This window comes from Dendropsophus ebraccatus, chromosome 2 (assembly GCF_027789765.1).
Source record: "Dendropsophus ebraccatus isolate aDenEbr1 chromosome 2, aDenEbr1.pat, whole genome shotgun sequence".
Lineage (NCBI taxonomy): Eukaryota > Metazoa > Chordata > Amphibia > Anura > Hylidae > Dendropsophus > Dendropsophus ebraccatus.
The window spans coordinates 202,489,878-202,511,584 of NC_091455.1; the positions used below are offsets into that span (position 1 = coordinate 202,489,878).

Genomic DNA, 21,707 nt, shown 5'->3' on the forward strand with positions numbered 1-21,707 from the left:
GAGACTACAATGTTTAGTATCACCCCCCCTTTGGTGGTTAAAGGACAACTCCGGCGGGACCCCCCCCCAAAAAAAAACACAGACACACACAGACACCATACTCACCATCCCTCCGGTGACGATCGCCACTCCATTCGCCCGCCGTCCGCCTCACCGTCACCTGCCTCCGCCGTCCAGCGATGTCTCTTGCTTCCGGGTCCATGAGAGAGAAAAGGCTGCCAGTGCGCTTGTGCACCGGAAGCCTTTTCATTGGCTGGAGCGCATCACATGGCTTCCAGCAAGCTCAGCCAATCAGGGCTGAGCAAGCTGGTAGCCATGTGATGCGCTCCAGCCAATGAAAAGGCTGCTGGTGCGCATGTGTTCCAGCAGCCTTTTCTCTCCCATTCACTCTCAATGAAGACGCCGAAGAGGAAGAAGACCCGGACCGCCCCCCGGCTCTGACGTCACCCGACACCAGAGAAGAGGACCGTTACGACCGTAATAGGTAATGTATACATTCTTTAACTTCCGGGGTGGGGGGTCGGGGGTCGGAAAGTGGGGGAAGGGGGCCAGACCGGGTATTTAACCACATTACAAAGTTATATAACTTTGTAATGTGTGTTAAATAAGCCAAAAAATTTTTTTCGCCGGAGTTGTCCTTTAAGAGCATGCTCTGTGACCTGGTGAAGGTGCGCTCTCTGGAGTATAAGAGGGTGGGGGCTGCTAGGGCCTCTACATTTAAAGTACCTTAGCTTGCATCTGCTATTCTGGTGGTGGGCTTATGCTGACACATTAGATTTTTGTTTTGTGCTGTACTTATACAGGACTATAGGGCTTGTGGAGCTGAGAAGCCCCACTATAGTTTGTGTATTATGTTAGTAACATGTACTTTATATTATTAGACTGTGCTTATTTGTAAATATTTAGGGGGACATTTATGAAGACTGGCTTACTCGTACGCCAGTCTTAGATAAAGCCCACCTCCTCAGCTGGATTTACTAAGAGGAGCACTGCCACTGGCGCTGAAGCTTGTACAGCTGTCTCTGAAGTGACAGGCTGGTCCGCTAATGACTGGCCACGGCGCTGTCCCATCTCGGTCAGTGATTGGCTGAGCAGCCTGTCACTGCAGACACAGGTGTAGAATCTTCAATGATGGCTCCAGTCAGCAGGAAAAAGCTAGGACACTGGAGAGCATAGAAAACAAGGTCTGCACGGGCATCGTTAACAATGTCCGTGCAGCCCTTGCCACATAATAGTCGAGCCATAAAATTGGTTCTGTAGGTGAGCGCTATATAATAGGTTCTGTTTCACGGCATTATGGGCCATCTATAGCGGCCCAAACACATGAGGTTGGGGTTCAGAGTTACGTTGTCTGGTGGATCTTTTTAAGGGGAGAGGGTTTCCTTGGAAATTTGTTATATACAGAAAATCCTGGAATGGCTCATTGACATGTGTTTTTGGTGTTGTGTTTGATTTGGGGCCGATTTAATTATTTTGTATGAAATCCAACCAGACCAGGGGTTTAGTATAGTTACAATAAGTATTGTGCACAGATTGTTATGAGCATTATTAGTGCTGTTATTATTGTTAGTATTATTGTTATTATTTTATTTTTATTATTGTTATTTTACATAGAGTGCTAAGCCCTAAGCAAAATAAAGTACTGACTACTCAGCCCGGAAATTCCTGCTTCCATCTTCTTATAGCTGTAAGCTTGGATAAGGCAGCCCTTATTCTTAGGGCCCTATTACACGGGACGATTATCGTGTGAAAAATCGTTATATTGTTCGAATTTAAACGATAATCATTCTGTGTAATTTCAGGCAACATTTAAAAAATCGTTTGTATGTCGTTGATCATTGATTTAGATCTGAACCTAAAATTTTCGGTAATCGTTCGCTGTAATTCCACATTCGTTCGCTCAAGTTCCGCATTTCGTTCACTAATCGTTCAGTGTAATTGCACATGGTTCATTCTTTTGCTGGGATCAGAAGGAATAAACTATCATAGTAACGATCGCAATAATGATCATAGTAATATGGTGAACGATTTTAGGTTAACGATAAACAATAACGTTTGCGATCGTTTATCGTTAGTTGATAATCGTTAAAAAATCGCTCCTTGTAATGGGACCCTTAGGGTCCTATTCCACGGGCCGAGGAGGGCCCGATCAACGATGTAAACGAGCGGCGATCTTACTGGGCCTATTCCACGGCCTAATGATCGTTGAGCGAGGGCTGCTAGGACATTGTTACCGATGTCCTTGTAGCCTTTGCAGCATCATACATTACCTTTCCAGGCTTCTTCTCCGCGCTGTCTTCATCCCCAGGTCCCGCACACTCTATCTTCAGAATGGCCGGTCAGCTGACAGGCCACACTCATCCAATCACAGGCCACACTCATCCATGCCACACTCATCCAATCCGTCAGCTGACCGGCAATTCTGAAGATAGAGCGTGCGGGACCCGGGGATGAAGACAGCGAGGAGAAGAAGCCTGGACAGGTAATGTATGATGCTGCTTGTCAAATCGTCGGTCGCCCGCCGCGCCCCGCTATTCAACTGTAGCGATGCACGGTGAGGGAACGATGATTTTAGGTCTGGCCTTAAATGAACGATCAGCCGATGACACGATCATCAGCTGATCGTTCTCTCTATTTCACCGAATAATAATGGGGCCGATCCGGCCGATTATCGTTAATGTGGAATAGGGCCCTTAGTCTTGGAGCTATAATTAACTCATAGTGTCCCCAGGCTTCCTAGGAGTGCACAGGACCATCTCTCTATCTGTGGCTTCTCTTGTATTTATTGGGGTTCTGAACACTAGGCAGTAGAGATTAGTGAACCTGCTAACCAGGACTATCGGCAAGTTCGCTCATCTCTAGTGGGGTATTATCCATTATCTTTACTGGACATCGGTGGCTCATCCTTCCAGACAAATAGTATCACTTCCAAAAACCTTCAGAGTCACTGATCTGATGATAGAAGAGTCCATGGCTCCTCTACCTGTTCAGTGTGAGTAAGAGACATCATGGCCTCCACTGCTCCAGTGTCCTCCTTCTTAAGACCTTCATATAAATAGCTGGAGGTGAGAGACTCCACATTCTTCAAGAAACAAAAAAAAAAATCTCCTGACGGTGCGAGGAGGCGAATCAGTGGCCCCAGGCAGCAAAGTGAAATGTCTCAGGATCCCTGCACAGACACGTCTGAAATGTGCATCAATAATACCAGCAGCTTCTGCAAGGAGGCAAAATTAGGACAAGAAAGAGGGAAAATGTCTCCCCAGACAAAAGCTTCAACACCAAAACTGTGTGACTGATCTGCAAGAAGCTGCACAGAGACAGTACTGCTATGGTGGACTCTATTACCACACAATGATTATATGATGACAATCTATAGTACTATGGTGGAATCTATCACTACATGATGATAATATAATGAGGATGTATAGTGCTATGATGGACTCACAAACACAAACGCAAATAATTGTCATGATCATTATTTTGACTTCAGCGCAAACAACGGCCATTATTTAATACACTGTGTGCGTTGGACGTCCGTCATTTCATTGACTTCAACACTTTCCATTGAGGTCAATTAAAATACGGTAAAAACTGACGTAATTTTTAAAACAAAAAGCGGATTCCTTTTATCTTTTTTTTTTTTACTTAGTGTGAACGTAGCGTTAATATGATGAGGATGTATAGTGCTATGGTGGACTCTATTACCACACACTGACGATGATTACATGATAAGGAGGAACAATATTATGGTGGACTCCATTACCACATAATGAATATATATATATATATATATATATACACTGAGTATGGTGGACTCTATTACCACCCAATGATAAGGATATGTAGTACTATGATGGACTATGATGATAAGGATGTATGGTGCTATGATGCACTCTGTTACATCTAAAATGATAATATGATGAGTATGTATAGCACTAAGGTAGACCCTATTACCACAGAATAATCATATTATAAGTATGTATAGTGCTATGATGGACTGTATTATAATACAATGACTATATGATAAGGATGTATACTGTTATGGTGGACTCTATTACAATACAATGACTATATGATAAGGATGTATACGGTTATGGTGGACTCTATTACAATACAATGATTATATGATAAGGATGTATAATACTATGTTGGACTCCATTACAACAGTCATAATAAGATGAGGATGTATAGTACTATGGTGGACTCTGTTACCACACAATGATTATATGATGTGGATATATAGTACTGTCGTGAATCTATAATGATAATAATATAATGTACATATACTATATGTATATGATGAGGAAGTATTGTACTATAGCGGTACTGTATCAGTAAATGTTGATAATGTGATGTGAAAATATAATACTATGCCCATGACAACATGTTTTTTAGGAGAAGTCCGGTGGAAATTTATATATAAGTATTGTATTGCCCCCAATCACCAATATACACTTACTTAATGCTTATAAAGTGCTTTTTCCCTGCACTTTCTACTGCATCAAAGACTTCACTTCCTGGATAAAATGGTGATGTCACTTCCTGAATAACATGGTGATGTCACTTCCTGAATAACATGGTGATGTCCCTTCCTGGATAACATGGTGATGTCACTTCCTGGATAACATGGTGATGTCACTTCCTGGATAACATGGTCAGGGCTCCAGATGGCGACCAAAATGGTCGCCAATGCGACTGACTTTTTGCAAATGGCGCCCAGATTTATTAATCTGGGCGCCATTTGCGACTGGCCCCGGCGGCGGCGCGCTGTCTCTTTAAGATGCGCGGCTGATGCGCTGATGCGCAGCTGCCGGGGGTGTCCCGTCCTATCCCCGGCAGCGCGGCGCATCAGTGAGCTGCCTGGGGCCCTGACTTCCGGCACAGGAAGCGCGCGTCAGAGACGCTTCCTGTGTCAGAAGTCACAGCCCCGGCGTACAGGAGCTCACTGACGCGCCGCGCTGCCGGGGATAGGACGGGACACCCCCGGCAGCTGCGCATCAGCCGGGGACAGCGCCTGAAGAAGAAGAGGATCGCCGGGGGAGCGGGTTGTCAGGTGAGTTTGTGTGTTTGTTTTTTTTTAAATATTGCTTAGCATAGAGGAAAGGGGGGGGGGGCATCTATAATTGGGGGAAGAGAAGGGGGGGCATCTATAATGGGGGGAGAAGAGGGGCCATCTTCAAGGGGGGGAGAGGGGGCCATCTATAAGGGGGGGAGAAGAGGGGGCATCTATAATGGGGGGGAGAGGGGGCATCTATAAGGTGAGGGGGTATCTATAAGGGGGGGAGAAGAGGGGGTATCTATAATGGGGGGAGAAGAGGGGGCATCTATAATGGGGGGAGAAGAGGGGGCATCTATAATGGGGGGGAGGAGGGGGCATCTATAATGGGGGGGGGGGAGAGGGGGCATCTATAAGGTGAGGGGGAATCTATAAGGGGGGGAGAAGAGGGGGAATCTATAAGGGGGGGAGAAGAGGGGGCATCTATAATGGGGGGGAGAAGAGGGGGCATCTATAATGGGGGGGAGGAGGGGGCATCTATAATGGGGGGGGAGAGGGGGCATCTATAATGGGGGGGGAGAGGGGGCATCTATAATGGGGGGGAGAGGGGGCATCTATAAGGTGAGGGGGAATCTATAAGGGGGGGAGAAGAGGGGGCATCTATAATGGGGGGGAGAAGAGGGGGTATCTATAATGGGGGGAGAAGAGGGGGCATCTATAAGGGGGGGAGAAGAGGGGGTATCTATAATGGGGGGGAGAAGAGGGGGTATCTATAATGGGGGGAGAGGGGGCCATCTATAAGGGGGGGAGAAGAGGGGGTATCTATAATGGGGGGAGAGGGGGCCATCTATAAGGGGAGGGGGTATCTATAAGGGGGGGAGAAGAGGGGGCATCTATAATGGGGGGAGGAGGGGGCATCTATAATGGGGGGGAGAAGAGGGGGTATCTATAATGGGGGGGAGGAGGGGGTCATCTATAAGGGGAGGGGGCCATCTATAAGTGTAGGGCAAACTGGCTGCAGACACTGGGAGATAGATATATGCACAATTATTATTATCAGGGCCCCTCAGGTGTCTGTATTGTAGGGGGTCACTTGCATTAGTCAATAGGTGAGAGATATATCTGTCTATATACACATCTTGTGGGGGGTCACTATGGCTGCAGTCATAAGTCTAGCTCAGTATGTATAGACTGTTGCAAGCTTTTAAAGGGAACCTGTCACCCCCCGTGACGGGGTGACAGGCTCCCAACCCCCCGTTAGAGCCCACTATACTCACCTCATCGCGCCGGGTCCCGCTTCTGAAGATGGTCGGGTCACGGAGATCTCAGCCGCTGCAGCCCGGCGCGCACACTGAGAGATGAGTCCAATGCTCATAGAGAATGACGGAGCGCTGGACTCTCCCGTCATTCTCTATGAGCGTTGGACTCATCTCTCAGCGCACGCCGGGCTGCAGCGGCTGAGATCTCCGTGACCCGACCATCTTCAGAAGCGGGACCCAGCGCCATGAGGTGAATATAGGGGGCTCTAACGGGGGGTTGGGAGCCTGTCACCCCGGCACGGGGGTCGACAGGTTCCCTTTAAGTTCAAGTTCAGAAGAGTAAGCCTCATTAAAAGGCTAGCCAAGTGAAGCTGAAGTACTGAGTCAGACTGGATATGGTTGTCAAGTTGCAAGTTTCCATGTTGAACGTTTTCAAACTAAGAAAAGAAAGAATCTAAAGGAGGAGGAGGCTGCCGCGGCCTCTGCACACAGTAAGTCCCATTTAACATAACATTAATTTTACATGGTTTAAAATGTTGGCGACCAAATATTCTATTTGGCGCCTAAATTTTTCAGGTTAGGAGCCAATGGCTCCTAGGTAAATTTTTTAGTCTGGAGCCCTGATGGTGATGTCACGACCCGACTCCCAGAGCTGTGCGGCTGTGGCTGTTGGAGAGAATGATGGCAGGGGGACACTGAGGGACACAGAGCACTGGAGGGACACTGAGCATCCCTCTGCCATCATCCTCTCCAGCAGCCACAACCCGCACAGCTCTGGGAGTCGGGTCGTGACATCACCATGTTATCCAGGAAGTGACATCACCATGTTATCCAGGAAGAGACATCACCATTTTATCCAGGAAGTGACATCACCATATTATCCAGGAAGTGACATCACCATGTTATCCAGGAAGTGACATCACCATGTTATCCAGGAAGTGAAGCCTTGATGCAGTAGTAAGTGCAGGGAAAAAAAGCTCTTTATAAGCATTTCCCGTAATACAGTGCTTTCCAACCTTTTCCACCTCGGGGCACACGTTGGAAAAAAAAATTTCCTCGGGGCACCCCTACTAAATAATGTTCTCCAAAATAAGAAAACCGTCATACAGTGACTCACAGGTGACGTCTTCTTTGATCTGAGGCATCACTTTCTCTTTTACTCTCCATCCGCCATGATGATTTCTTCCAGCTACTTTTCATCTCTTCAGAACCTGCAAGACAAACAATTTAGGCTCCGCACATTTCTAGCAACTTCCTTCCCTTTCTCCCTCCTGTCGGCTCCCAAAGTAACTGCGCTGTTTAATGTTATGTGCAGTAAAGTGAGTAGTAATGTGGGATGCCCCCTGTATGTAGGATCCCCCGCTGTACCCCCATGAGCTAATAATGCCCCCAGAGTTGCCCCCATGAACTAATAATGCCCCCATGAACTAATAATGCCCCCAGAGGTGCCCCCATGAACTAATAATGCCCCCAGAGGTGCCCCCATGAACTAATAATGCCCCAAGAGGTGCCCCCATATACTAATAATGCCCCAGGGGTGGCCTCCATATACTAATAATGCCCCCAGAGGTGCCCCCATATACTAATAATGCCCCCAGAGGTGCCCCCATGAGCTAATAATGCCCCCAGAGGTGCCCCCAAGAACTAATAATGCCCCCAGAGGTGCCCCCATGAACTAATAATGCCCCCAGAGGTGCCCCCATTTACTAACAATGCCCCCAGAGGTGCCCCCATATACTAACAATGCCCCCAGAGGTGCCCCTATATACTAATAATGTCCCCAGAGGTGCCCCATATATTAATAATGCCCCCAGAGGTGCCCCCATGAGCTAATAATGCCCCCAGAGGTGCCCCCATATACTAATAATGCCCCCAGAGGTTCCCCCATATACTAATAATGTCCCCAGAGGTGCCCCCATGAGCTAATAATGCCCCCAGAGGTGCCCCCATATACTAATAATGTCCCCAGAGGTGCCACCATGAGCTAATAATTCCCCCAGAGGTGCCCCCATATACTAATAATGCCCCCAGAGGTGCCCCATATACTAATAATGTCCCCAGAGGTGCCCCCATATACTAATAATGCCCCCAGAGGTGCCCCCCATGAACTAATAATGCCCCCAGAGGTGCCCCCATGAACTAATAATGCCCCCTGCTCTGCCCCTTAAAAAAACAAACATCATACTCACCTAATCGGCGCTGTGTGGCTTCGGGCAGCAGCTCTCCTCCTCCTCTTTGGGCTCCATCTTGCGAGCCGCAGGGACGGGACTTCCGGCAGGCGGGATGACGTCACATCATCACGCCTGCCGGAGAGGTCACGTCCCGGCCTCCCATAGGCTGCTGGCATGAAGTGCCGGCGGCCTATGGGAGTGAATATAGGAGCAGGATGCTGACACTTCCTGCTCCTATATTCTGCTTACTTTAATGTTCCGCCCGCTCATAGTGCGGGCGGAACATCAAAGTGATCCGTGCATCCCGAGAAGCTGCGCGGCCGCAGCTTCTCGGGATGCTTAAAGAGACAACGTGCATTTCACACCGGGATCCCGCGGCACCCCTGGCGGGTTCTCCCGGCACACCAGTGTGCCGCGGCACCCTGGTTGGGAAACGCTGCCGTAATAAGTGTATATTGGTGATATGTAACTTTTGGGGGGCAATACAATACATTAAAGGGGTACTCCAGCGGGGGGGGGGCACTTTTTTGCTGGGACCAGGGGCGGGTCCCGCATTGCTGCGCTCCGTTGAACGATTCCTGGCCGCTTCCGGGTGTCTGACGCGGACCCAAGACGTGACTTCTCAGGTCCGCTCAGCCACTCAGTGACAGAGACGGGATCTGAGCGGACTTGAAACGGATCCCGCTTCCTTCACTGAGTGGCTGAGCGGACCTGAGACGTCACTTCTCGGGCCTGCATCAGACACCCGGAAGAGGCCGGGACCCGCCGCTGGAACCGGGGAGGTGAGTGGACGTCTTTTCCCTCGGCCACCTCCTCCGATGATGATATGAAGTTGATGCACAGTATTATGCTATTATGTTCACATTCTGTACTACTATGTGACTTCTTTGCAATATTGTGATTATATTGATTTGATATATGGTATTATAGTAAGACTATCATCACATGACGATGATAATATGATGTGGCTATATAGTACTGTGGTAAGGCTATTGTTACATGATGATAATATGATGCACAGATATAGTAATATGATGAGGATATATAGTACAATGGTGAGACTATACTTACTTGATGATATTATGATGTGGATACATAGTACTATGAGACTCTATTACTATATGATGATAATATGATGCACATATATAGTGATACAGTGGGACTCTCCATGCATGATTGTAATATGAATTAAATTAATAGTAACATGGTAAGACTATATCTACATGATGATAATATGATGTGGATACATAGTACTGTTGTGAGACTAACTAAATGATGATGATATGACTTGGATATATATTACATGATGATGATATGATGTGGATATATAGCACTGTCATGAGATTATAACTACATGATAACAATATGATGCACGTATCTAGTGATATGGTGGGACTCTCACTACATGTTAATAGTATGATGTGGATGTGTAAATATATATATATATATATATATATATATATATATAATACTGTGGAGTGCACCTCTTAGAAAACACTAGTATTAATAAATGTCCACCGCTGGCTCTGTATATACACAATGGCTCTGTATACGCACACTGGCTCTATAGGGGAACAGCGGTGTGTGCAGCGGTGAATTGGAATGTTCACAGTTCACTGGAAGTGAAAATCATCAGGCCCATACTGCAGTACCGGCTGGGATGATCTTCAGTAACACCGGCCGTTCTGTGACCCGTGTCACAGAACGGCTGGTGTTATACGTAGTGTGAACCCGGCCTGGCTTTGTATACATACATTTGCTCTATATACACACACTGGCTCTGTATATGCATACTGGCTCTGTATACGAATACTGGCTCTGTATACACACACTGGCTCTGTATATGCATACTGGCTCTGTATACGCATACTGGCTCTGTATACGCATACTGGCTCTATACACACATACTGGCTCTATATACACTCACTGGCTCTGTATATGTATACTGGCTCTGTATACGCATACTGGCTCTATATACACACACTGGCTCTGTATACACATACTGGCTCTGTATACGAATACTGGCTCTGTATACACACACTGGCTCTGTATATGCATACTGGCTCTGTATACGCATACTGGCTCTGTATACGCATACTGGCTCTATACACACATACTGGCTCTATATACACTCACTGGCTCTGTATATGTATACTGGCTCTGTATACGCATACTGGCTCTATATACACACACTGGCTCTGTATATGTATACTGGCTCTGTATATGCATACTGGCTCTGTATACACATACTGGCTCTATATACACACACTGGCTCTGTATATGCATACTGGCTCTATATACACACACTGGCTCTGTATACGCATACTGGCTCTATATACACACACTGGCTCTGTATATGCATACTGGCTCTATATACACACACTGGCTCTGTATACGCATACTGGCTCTGTATACGCATACTGGCTCTATACACACATACTGGCTCTATATACACTCACTGGCTCTGTATATGTATACTGGCTCTGTATATGCATACTGGCTCTGTATACGCATACTGGCTCTATATACACACACTGGCTCTGTATACGCATACTGGCTCTGTATACGCATACTGGCTCTATATACACACACTGGCTCTGTATATGTATACTGGCTCTGTATACGCATACTGGCTCTATATACACACACTGGCTCTGTATATGTATACTGGCTCTGTATATGCATACTGGCTCTGTATACGCATACTGGCTCTATATACACACACTGGCTCTGTATACGCATACTGGCTCTGTATACGCATACTGGCTCTATATACACACACTGGCTCTGTATATGTATACTGGCTCTGTATACGCATACTGGCTCTATATACACACACTGGCTCTGTATACGCATACTGGCTCTGTATACGCATACTGGCTCTATATACACACACTGGCTCTGTATATGTATACTGGCTCTGTATACGCATACTGGCTCTATATACACACACTGGCTCTGTATATGCATACTGGCTCTGTATACACATACTGGCTCTATATACACACACTGGCTCTATATACACATACTGGCTCTGTATATGTATACTGGCTCTGTATACGCATACTGGCTCTATATATACACACTGGCTCTGTATACGCATACTGGCTCTATATACACACACTGGCTCTGTATACACATACTGGCTCTGTATATACATACTGGCTCTATATACACACACTGGCTCTGTATATGCATACTGGCTCTGTATATGCATACTGGCTCTGTATACACATACTGGCTCTATATACACACACTGGCTCTGTATACACATACTGGCTCTGTATATACATACTGGCTCTATATACACATACTGGCTCTGTATATACATACTGGCTCTATATACACACACTGGCTCTGTATACACATACTGGCTCTGTATACGAATACTGGCTCTGTATACACATACTGGCTCTGTATACATACACTGACTCTGTATACACATACTGGCTCTGTATATGCATACTGGCTCTGTATACACATACTGGCTCTGTATACATACACTGACTCTGTATACACATACTGGCTCTGTATACATACACTGACTCTGTATACACATACTGGCTCTGTATATACACACACTGATTATATTACAGAGCTACTCACAGTTCTCTGTCACCTGCCAGGAGCTCCTCACCTTCTCCCTTCTCTTTCCTTTAACAGCCAATCAAAACACAGCTTTCACTTTACCACAGCAACTGATTGTGACCTATAACAGCCAATCACAGCACAGCTTTCACTTCACCACAGCAACTGATTGTGACCTATAACAGCCAATCACAGTACAGCTTTCAGTTTACCACAGCAGCTTATTGCTTATTATTGCCAATCCCCATATGGGTTTCTATAGCTTTCTTATACTATGATGGGACTATATAATAGTATTATGACTAAATGATGGTGATATATTGATACTATGATGGGACTATACAGTGGTATAAAGACTATATGATGGTGTGATGATGGTATGAGGTATTATGATGGACTATATAGTGGTATACTGACTATATGATGATATATAATATATATATATATAATATATATATAATGATATATGATACTATGATGGGACTATACAGTGGTATAAAGACTATATGATGGTGTGATGATGATATGTGGTGCAATGATGGTCCATATAGTGGTATACTGACTGATGGTGAGATGATATATGATACCATGTAATGACTTTATAGTAGTATAATGAGTATATGATTGTGTGATGGTCCTAAGTCGTACTACGATGGGACTAGAAAGTGGTATAATGACTATATGACGGTGAAATGTGATGCTATAATGGGACTATATAGTGGTATAATGACATGTGGTACTACCCTGTTTCCTCTGAAATAAGGCATAGTGGAGGATTTACCAGATAGCTTTAAATAAGGCATCCCCCGAATGTAAAAGCCCGGCCGCCAGCCTCCGCCACCAGGGTTATGTCTGGTTATGCTGGTTTGCGATAACTACTGTACAGTATATAATAAATGTTCATTTTTCTAGTTCATTCTTCATGGAAAAATAAGACATCCCCTGAAAATAAGACACAGCGCATCTTTGGGAGCAAAAATTAATATAAGTCTTATATTCGGGGAAACATGGAATGATGGACTATACTTTGGTACCTCGGTTCTTAAACTGTTCAGAACTCAAACAGTATTTTTAAGGAAAGTTTGCTTTGGTTCTCAAACTCTCGCTAGTTCCCAAACACTTTTCTTGAAGTACAGTAATACCACCGTATTCAAAAAGTTTTTCCTGGAAGTAACATTCAGTATTCAAACTTTGCTCAGTATCTGAACTTGTTTGCAAGAGGGGATCATGGGTTGTACCTGGTGAGTTTAGCACTGGTGAGGCTTCACATACAGTACATATACAGTACAGTAGTTGTACAGTCAGTGCACCACCATCTCCCATCCTGTACTGTGTAAGATTGCTGGAGTGCATATACAGTAAAGTAGTAGTACAGTCAGTGCACCACCATCTCACATCTTGTACTGTTTAAGATTGCTGGAGAGCATATACAGTACAGTAGTAGTACAGTCAGTGCACCACCATCTCCTATTCTGTACTGTATAAGACTGCTGGAGTGCATAAACAGTACAGTAGTAGTACAGTCAGTGCACCACCATCTCACATCTTGTACTTTATAGGATTGTTGGAGTGCATATACAGCACAGTAGTAGTATAGTTAGTGCACCACCATCTCCCATCCTGTACTGTATAAGACTGCTGGAGTGCATATACAGCACAGTAGTAGTACAGTCAGTGCACCACCATCTCCCATCCTGTACTGTGTAAGATTGCTGGAGTGCATATACAGTACAGTAGTAGTACAGTCAGTGCACCACCATCACCCATCCTGTACTGTATAAGATTGCTGGAGTGCATATACAGTACAGTAGTTGTACAGTCAGTGCACCACCACCTCCCATCCTGTACTGTGTAAGATTGCTGGAGTGCATATACAGTACAGTAGTAGTACAGTGAGTGCACCACCATCTCACATCTTGTACTGTTTAAGATTGCTGGAGAGCATATACAGTACAGTAGTAGTACAGTCAGTGCACCACCATCTCCTATTCTGTACTGTATAAGACTGCTGGAGTGCATAAACAGTACAGTAGTAGTACAGTCAGTGCACCACCATCTCACATCTTGTACTTTATAGGATTGTTGGAGTGCATATACAGCACAGTAGTAGTATAGTTAGTGCACCACCATCTCCCATCCTGTACTGTATAAGACTGCTGGAGTGCATATACAGCACAGTAGTAGTACAGTCAGTGCACCACCATCTCCCATCCTGTACTGTGTAAGATTGCTGGAGTGCATATACAGTACAGTAGTAGTACAGTCAGTGCACCACCATCACCCATCCTGTACTGTATAAGACTGCTGGAGTGCATATACAGTACAGTAGTAGTACAGTCAGTGCACCATCATCTCCAATTCTGTACTGTATAAGATTGCTGGAGTGCATATACAGTACAGTAGTAGTACAGTCAGTGCACCACCATATCCCATACTTTACAGTGCTGGGATGGGGGGGACTCTATACAATATAGGATGAGTGAGGAGCTGGTGACTACTGTACTATCATTGTTGGGTTTATTGAATGTTTCTTGTGTATAATGTACTGTACAGTATATAGTGCTGTTCTGTACAGCATTGCAGTGATTAGACTGGTCACTTATCAATGTAATAAATGAGTATTGTAGGTAATTATTGGTTGGTGCTGGAACCAATTAAACACATTTACATTATTTCATATGGAAAAACACTGCTCGGTTTTCAAACTGCCTCCTGGAACTAATCAATTTGGAGAACCGAGGTACCACTGTATAGTGATATAATGATGATGATATGTGTGTACTGTCATGGGACTATAAAGTGGTATAATGACCATATGATGTAAGATGACATGTGGTACAATAATGGACTATATAGTGGTACAATAAATATATGATGGTGTGATGATATGTGGTACTATGATTGCACTATAAAGTGGTATAAAGACTATACAACGGTGTAATAGTGATATGTGCTACTATGATGGGACTATATGATATAATGACTACATGATATATGTGGTACTATAATGGGAATATATAGTGGTATAATGATTATATAGTTACATTGTCAATAAGGTTGAAAAAAAGACATTAAAGAGGTAGTGCGGCGTTTAACATTTATTCACTAAATAACACACATTACAAAGTTATACAACTTTGTAATGTGTGTTATTTAAGTGAATGGCCCCCTTCCCCGTGTCCCCCCCCCCACCCGGGAAGTGTGGTGCGGTATACTTACTGAATTGCTGTTGACCCCGGCGGCCATCTTGGGTCAACGACGTCATCTTCGTCATCATCTGCCACATCATCAGCTGCTCAGCCTCGATTGGCTGAGCATAACCAGTAGTCAGCCATGACAACATCATGAGACAGAGAGTTCCATAGTCTCACAGCTCTTACAGTAAAGAATCTGTGTCTATGCTGATGGTGAAATATTCTTTCCTCTAGACGTAGAGGATGCCCCCTTGTCATGGTTACAGACCTAGGACTAAAAAGATCACTACAAAGACCTCTGTACTGTCCATTCATATATTTGTACATTGGGATCAGATGGCCCCTAAGACGTCTTTTTTTCTAAACTAAGTAGCCCCAAGCTTGATAACCTGTCCTGGTCCTGTAACCCACCAATTCCCTTAATTATCTTGGTTGCCTGTACCTTGGTTGCCTGTGGTTCTCTGTACCCGCTTGAGTTTAACCATGTCCTTCTTATATACAGGTACCCAAAACTGTACACAGTATTCCATGTGTGATTTGTCTAGTGATTTATAAAGAGGCAAAACTATGTTCTCATCTTTAGCATCTATGCCTCTTTTGATGCATCCCATAATTTATTATTTAGCCCATAACTGTACTTGCAGAACTTTACATTTATTCGCATGGAACCTTGTTTGCCATTTCTCTGTCGCCTGTATTTCTAGTTTCCCCAGATCCCCTTGATATAGTCTCCTCCTCCACTATGGTTAGTATTTAACCCAGGTTATTGTCATCTGCAAATACGGAAATTCTACTCTGTAGTCCGTCTACAACAGTGGTTCTCAACCTTTCTATGACCTTACTATTACTTACTATGACCCAATCTGAGTATATTTCATCAATGACCAATGGCACAGTATCAAATTTCTTTGCAAAGTACTTTATTGCATTTTTTTCACTGATCTTCCTGAGCTCGGTGATTGTTTCGTTTTGTTGGTCTATTTTTCATTGCCCCCGGTAGCCAGAATCCTACTCCACACTGATGAGGGGCAATACCCTGAAACAGCTGTCTGTGGATGGATGCCTCGCTTTGGTAAACTCGCAATACTTGCAACTGAATTAGACCTTGACGCAAATGAGGCCACCCTGGTATTTCCCTATTTATGTTCCAATACTCACAACCGAGTGGGACTACATATCAGGATGGTTTGGTGATCTCCCCCTTGACAACAGCTTTTCCTTCCCTGGAGGGATACCTGGCTATTCCCATGTTAAGACGCGCAACTGAGGCTCCAAAGACCCCTATTTTGTATATTTTAATGTTTTTAATGTTGGGTTAGGCCAGTGAGATTCATTGGGAGATTTACTTTAGAGAAGAAATTTAGTAGATTGGCCTTTTCTTCATCCCCCTTCCACTATTACACCTACATTATTTTGAGTAGGGCAACAATTTCAGTTTTAAGTTTCTTATTATTTATATAGGTGAATAAAATATTTGGGGATTCATATTACTTTCTGTGGCAATCATACTTTTTTTTGTTGCAAATGTTGCTTCTTTTTTTTATTTTTGTTTTTTTACACATTTACACATGATCTACTTAGGTCTATATCACCAAGGTCTTATTTCTTGGAACCTTCCTAAGGTTTAATGTTTTTTTAATTCCCCTACAAAGTATTTTTAAAAGATAAATTAAAATATATTATGTTGTGCTCACTATTACCTAAGTGATCCCCCCACCTCCACCTTTAGGGGCTGTTCAAAAAGAGTAATCCCACCTTTCATCTGTGTCAATGGTAGGGTTCACGCGCCTCCGCGGCTCTCCGCTGAAAGAGGGCACAGCGGCTAAACCCTTACTTTTGATATTCAGTCAGGTATATTACTTAAAATGTGGTACTATGATGATATATGGCACTATGATGGGACTATATAGTATAATGACTATATATTATAGTGTTATATTGATACTGTGATGGCACTATATGGTGGTATAATGACTATATGATGGTGTGATGGTAATATGTGGTACTATGATGGGACTATATAGTATAATGATTATATACTATAGTGTTATATTGATACTGTGATGGCATTATATGGTGGTATAATGACTATATGATGGTGTGATGGTAATATGTGGTACTATGATGGGACAATATAGTATAATGATTATATGATGGTGTGATGGTAATATTTGGTACGTTTGTACTATATAGTATTATAATTATATTACGGTATGATGATGATATATGGTACTATGATCGGTCTATGTAGTGGTATAATGACTTTTTGTTGTATGATGGTGATCAGTGCCGGTTCCAGGTTTCTGTAGGCCCTTGGGCGACAGGGCCTTAGTGGGCCCCTTTGTGGAGCCAATCACGTGGCTACAGTAGGTACTACAGAGATCAAAAAATTATGTGTGTCCCTGTATTGTACTTAGGCCCCCTTTGGCATTATTGAGAAAGGTTCTAAGTAAAATTTAAAATGTTGCACTTTGAGGGTGCGTTCACACCTACAGGATCCGCAGCAGATCTGCAGCAGATTTGATGGTGCAGGTTTGTTGCTGTGTTCAGTTATTTAAATGAAATCTGCTGCGGATCCGCAGCGGAAAATACGCTGCGGATCCGGTAAGTGTGAACGTACCCTTAGACTTATATCCAGTGACTTACAGGTGACTTCTTTTCTGATCTGAGTTGCTCACTTTTCTTTTTCTTTCCATCCATCTGGACCAAGCAACAACTCTTCTCTCCAGAATCTGCCAGAGAAACAGTTTAGGTTCTTTGCTCCAGCACATCTGTTCCCCCATATAGTAATAACAGCCCTCTGTACTTCCATTTAATAAGTTGATCCCCTGTGTGCTCCCATATTGTAGTTAGATCCCTCTGAACTTCCATATAGTAGTTAGACCCCTTCTATGTTCCCATATGATGATAGGCTTTCCCTGTGCTGTGCTGTCCCTCTCTGTACTCCCAAGTAGTCAAACCTTTTCTTCCTACCACCACATGCTATTAGACCCACTCTGTGCCCTAATATAGTATAGTCCCCACTGTGCCTCCATATGGTAAAGGTCCCCCTCTGCAGTGTTTCCTATATAGTATACCCCCTCTAAAGCATCCCTCTTATAGTATACTTCCCCCTCTACAGTATCCCCCATATAGTATAGTCCTCCCTCTACAGCATCCCCCATATGATATAGTCTCCTCTCTACAGCATCTCCCATGTATTAGATGGCTGTCCTCTACAGCATCCCCCACATAGCACAGCTCCCCCCTCTACAGCATCCGCCATGTATCAGATGGCCCCCCTCTACAGCATCCCCCACATAGTACAGCTCCCCCGTCTACAGCATTGCCCTATGTATTGTATAGCCCCCCTCTACAGCATTTCTCATATAGTTTACCCTTCCCCCCTGCAGCATTCATATTTTATAATTCCTTACTGTGGCCCCTGTTGTGTAAGACAAAAAAAAAGTATACTCACCTCTGTCCCCTGCACTCTCTCTTTCTCCTTTGATCTGAAGCCGCTATTCAGAGGTTCCGGTGCAGACAGCGCGTAGCACAGCTGTCTGAACCAGAAGTTCTCTCCTCCAGTTCTCTCCTTCAACATCGTTCATGTTGGCTGATTGTTGCTTTCTATTACAGGGGATGATTATCGGCCGTAACGGCCGATAATCGTTCTGTCTAGTAGGGCCTTTAGAGAGCCAGGCACAGCACCCGGCGACTGGGGTGGTCCCCTGGAGGCGCAGGGGCCCCCGGCACTTGTCCCAGTAAATCGAGTGCTGACGCCGGCCCTGATGGTGATATGTGGTTCTGTGATGGGACTATATAGTGGTATAATGGCTATGTGATGGTGTAATGGTGATATGTGCTACTATGATGGGACTATATGTGACTATCACTCCTACATATCTATAGATCTGAGAATATTGTGGTCTTTGGAGTAGGTGGTGATGTGGTTTTGACCAGCGATGCTTTTTGGTAAATCACACATATACCAGGTATATATGAAGCAGAGTTGACATGTTGTGGCAGTGGAGCTGTCTGTGGAGCAGCCTCCTCACAGTAACAATGTAGGAACATGGCCCCGGGACACAGCAGTCTGATGAGCTGGATGTATAATGATATAGGTGAGCAGGAGGAATGCGTCACAGAAAGAAATCCCCTCCAGAAAGGCGAATCCTGATTGATAATTACTGGATCTAATGAATCTTTTCTCCTGAGACATTTTCTATAATTTACAGTCATCCTCATAGAGAACCATTGTGTGCTCCCCTCTTGATATGTCGGCCTCATTGACAGTTCGGCACTGAGCCGTCCTGGATGTTTTTACAGGCTCCATATAAAATTCCTTGTTAACGTCTCTTGATTTATGGAAACTGTAAACTTGTCATTAAGAAATGTACACATAAAAGTCTCTGCTTCCTCCTGAGGAAGGAGCAACATGGAGGATGGAGCATACCCTGGGAGAAAGTGCCCATACCTGACACATAGGACATGTTTAAATAACTGGTGATAATTCTGAGGATGATCTTATACAATTCTTGTACGATCCATGTGATTATAGGAGTAAGAACACACTATGGGATCCCAGTCACCCGATCAGTTTAATTAATTCTCCCCGGGAAACCCGAGCCTGCAAAAAGGGATAAGGGGGGGGGGGGGGGGCTCCTCTATGATGTGTTTTACTGGATAGCATTGTCTTCCGCTCGTGTCAGGGGCTCATTATCTGGGTGGGCGCTTAAAAAAGGTAATATGATAGTATCAAGGTCGTAGAAACAGGGCAAGACGGGCGTCCTTCGTGACCCCTGCAAGGGAAGCTACAAACATGGTAAGCGGTACAATAGAGAGGTCACACCATTGTTCAGACTTCTGAGGGGGATACCTGGGAGGTGTAGCAAGTGATGGACACTTATTATCAGTTACACCGTCTTGTTATGTGCGGGAAGATATGCCCCCCCCCCCCCCCCCCCCGGGGGTTTGTCTTTGAGTTGGACCGGGCAGTGGATAGCCATGTAATGAAGGATGACCCAACCTTAACGGTAGATCAGAGAAAAGGGTTGAGGTCATGAATGGAACCCCCTTGTTTCATCCTGGGTCTGATGTTTATGGTTCTGTTTTATCACTCTGTCCCTTTTGGAAAGGGCGGCCCAGATCCTGGATGCCATAAGCGCCATTGTTTCTATACAGGAACACTCTTTAAACTGACTATATCTGGGCAACCAGCTAAAGAAAACATAAAGTTCCATGAGTGTATCAATGCAATGAAGGCTTCTGTTGAAAGCTGCAGAAGTCATCTTAAATTACCTCTTCATATGGTTTGTCTGGGTTAAACAAAGAAACATCTATTGGTAAATATAGAGGGTGGGGGTCATCTGTTTGGGATGCTCGTCTCTTGTCCAAAATTAAAAGGGATTACTAAAAGGGTCTCTGGAAGACATACCTGTCCTGCATTACAAAGACAGCCCATTGATATGAATGGGCACTGTTTAATACTTCATGTCTCCAGCGGTGGCGCTGCAGGGAAATTGAACCTTTACTATCCGGTTTCCCTACAGATCACTGCTGATTGTAAATGGACACTTCGTCATTTGCGTTTTATTCTTACCTGTCCGCACTCCCTCGGTGTTCTCCTCTGGTGTTGCTGATGTCCCCTATTGACTGTAGAGTCTCCACATCCAAGACAAACTCATCTCAGGAGTGGCAGCCCTCTCTAGAGATGAGCGAACCTCGAGCATGCTCGAGTTCATCCGAACCCAATCTTTCGGCATTTGATTAGTTGGGGCTGCTGAAGTTGGATAAAGCCCTAGGGTTGTCTGGAAAACATGGATACAGCCAATGACTATATCCATGTTTTCCACATATCCTTAGGGCTTTATCCAACTTCTTCAGGATAACATGTTTACTGTTTTATATGCACCAGCAGAAATATATTTTAAAAAATGCCGACCGCCGGACAACCCTATCATGGGTTGGTCTCGGAGAGTCACAACTCCTTTCTGTTAAGGGGAGTTTTGCCCTGGCGTGAGGAAAGGATTTCTACTCTTCTTACATGTGTATCACTTGAGTTTATTCTACATTGTCATCTTGATTGTTGTTTCACCCAGTGATCTTGGTGGCCTTCCCTAATGGTGATGACTACAGGATCTGTAGGAATTGTCTGTGGTCCTTCTGCATCAATCCATTTAATCGTTGTGGCTTTTGATGTAGTTCTAGCATTCTGGCAAGTATAAACCAGAGAACTCAGGATGAGCAGAGCTTTTGATTCATCGTTGAACAGAATTGTGGCAACTCCATGATATGTAATAACCCTGTGATCATCATGGTCTATGGGGGGGGGGGTAACCGGCATAGACCTTCAGAGCTGACATCTTAAATGGTTCCACGTTCCACTTATTTGTCTTGGAGTCTTCTTTGATGACAGCCAAAATCTTGCAGAGGTTTAATATTTGCTGTATTTGGCTGTAGAAGACAGGGATGGGACGCTGATATAACATTCTTGCTACATCGCAAACACGTTCTGCGG

At 44.5% G+C, this 21,707-nt stretch overlaps 1 protein-coding gene across 3 annotated transcripts in view; it reads left to right on the forward strand.

Annotated features, from left to right (window-relative positions):
- The window catches only part of WNT3A (Wnt family member 3A), a 60,779-nt gene that overhangs the window by 24,654 nt on the left and 14,418 nt on the right, over positions 1 to 21,707 (forward strand). The window contains exon 1 of one of the 3 annotated variants that reach the window (XM_069959153.1): positions 12,315 to 12,391. The exons of the other annotated variants lie outside the window; for them this stretch is intronic. The gene's annotated coding sequence lies outside the window, so the exon portion shown is untranslated. Of the gene's footprint in view, positions 1 to 12,314; positions 12,392 to 21,707 lie in introns of those variants that run through there. 3 annotated transcript variants of the gene reach the window in all.